Below are 2,264 nucleotides of genomic sequence, written 5' to 3' on the forward strand. Positions count from 1 at the left end.
ATATTTGCAATATCAGCAATAATCCACGAAGTCAGTTTACATATTTATAATAATTTAAATTAAAAAAACCAAAACACAACAACAGCAGGGTTCCTGAGTTCTCTGGGTTTCTCTGTTTAGTAGGACCCCAATTTAGGTCCTTTTTAAACCAAATTTCCATTTTAATGCGTAAAGGGTATCGGCGATACATACTCTTAGATGAGCTATATTTATATACAAGGTTAGTGAACAAGATTACTCCCGCCTTTTCTTTAATCTGACACGTGGTTTTTGTCTTTCTGGATCCTCCTTTGACACAAAGAATGAAATAATACAAAACACCAACACATTAGGAAGAATCCGCTGATGCGGAGGTAAAGCTGAGACAGGCTGGTAAGACGGGTTGTTTTATAGATTGTCATTTACAATATGGAGGAAATCAGGAGGAAAATTAAATGCTGTTCTAGACTATGCTGGTCCCCAATTGCGTTTCATGGTGAAAGATTATTGACAAATGGCAGGATTTATTTCAAAATGCACAAAAGCGGAAGTTATAATGACAGCATCTGAAGTGGTTTAGGTCGCGTTAACCACATACATTCTCTCTCTCTCTCTCTCTCTCTCTCTCTCTCTCTCTCTCTCTGAGCAAACTGTATTATATACACGATAAACAAATATTAAAATCTGAAGGGATATGAAAGGATTGCTCTCTATGGGAAAAACATATGAGACAAAGTCAGGAAAATCTATATACTAGTATTCATACAAATGTTTGAACCCGTTTTATTTAAAAATACCTTTAAAATAGGTATGAAATGTATCCACTGTTACAAACAGAATGCATGTTCATTCCTTAGCAATAGAGAATACTATATATTTGAAATCGGCCATACTTATGCTCAAGATCGTTAATAAAATGAAATAATTGAAAGTCCTTGCGTTAAATGAATGCGCTTGCGTATATATATATATATATATATATATATATATATATATATATTAAACACGACTGAAGAATACCGGTAACACGGTCAAAATATCTCTATAAAGTGTTTAGAGTTTGTTTTTTTTTTATATTTTACTTCGAAAAAAGACTTTATATATATATATATATATATATATATATATATTATATATATATATATATATATATATATATATATATATATATAAATATGAAAAGAAAACACAGAAATCCTCCGTAAAGCTTTAGCGCTTTCATTACATCTTCAGAAGCTTTACAAAAATGTATACATACGTTTGTAGATTAGATGAGTGTAGTTGTAGTGCTAGATGTATTTATATGTAGTTTTTGTTATTATGCTCTGTTGATATTGGCCACATTATGTAATTATTTCGTTTGTCCTGAAGAAGGGACGGGTCGTCCCGAAATTTTGACAATCTGGTTGTTCGTGTCGTAGGTCATTTTAGTGCTTTGTATAATTTTTTTGCATTTGACCTTGTATCCATGTTGTGGATCCGACACTTTGAGGTATCGGGTGTTCTTGGAACTTTAGTGTTTATATATATATATATATATATATATATATATATATATCATATATTGCAATGTCTTTTGTCAATTTGATGTATGTCATTTATGTGGTAAAACAAACAGCGAAATGACGTGAATAAAGAGATAATACTTTAACAAGTTTTACACTCAGAATGACGTACACTCATTACGAACAAACGAATATCAAGCAAGTTTAATATTCACCCTAAATGTTTTAAACATCACGCGTTTTACCCAAGTGTAAGACCAGTTCTGGTAATTCTGACAATTTAATTATCACTTTTAATTTTGCTACACACTTTTTGACAAGCGTAATTAATACAAAGTGAAGGATTAAAACAGCAAATAGAATGTGAACAAGAGCAGGAAGACTAGGGTCGAAAAGCCATATGCTGCGTAAGACTTTTTCGGATCTTAAAATCATTTTAAAAGGCTGTCAAATAATCAATTGTTTTTTTGTAAAATAAATCTACCAATGAACGCACCCAAACCGCAATTAATACAAAGGAGTGAAAATAAAATAATTATTTAAAGATAAATCACCGCATCCCCTATTGACAATAAAAAGTTAATCCCCCGCCATTTATTTCCTCCGCTCGACAGCATTCAATTTCTTGACCGAGTCTCTGGTGCGCTCACGAGCATCCTTTGAAGAAAAGAGGACCGTACCTATGAAGTGAATAGATGACATTTTTTCCTGTTTCGACACCTGCACAAATTCAATTAAATTTGAAGAATTAATTTACAAAAAGGCCCACTGTGCGCGGAC

The sequence above is a fragment of the Ostrea edulis genome, chromosome 1, assembly GCF_947568905.1.
Source record: "Ostrea edulis chromosome 1, xbOstEdul1.1, whole genome shotgun sequence".
Classification (NCBI taxonomy): domain Eukaryota; kingdom Metazoa; phylum Mollusca; class Bivalvia; order Ostreida; family Ostreidae; genus Ostrea; species Ostrea edulis.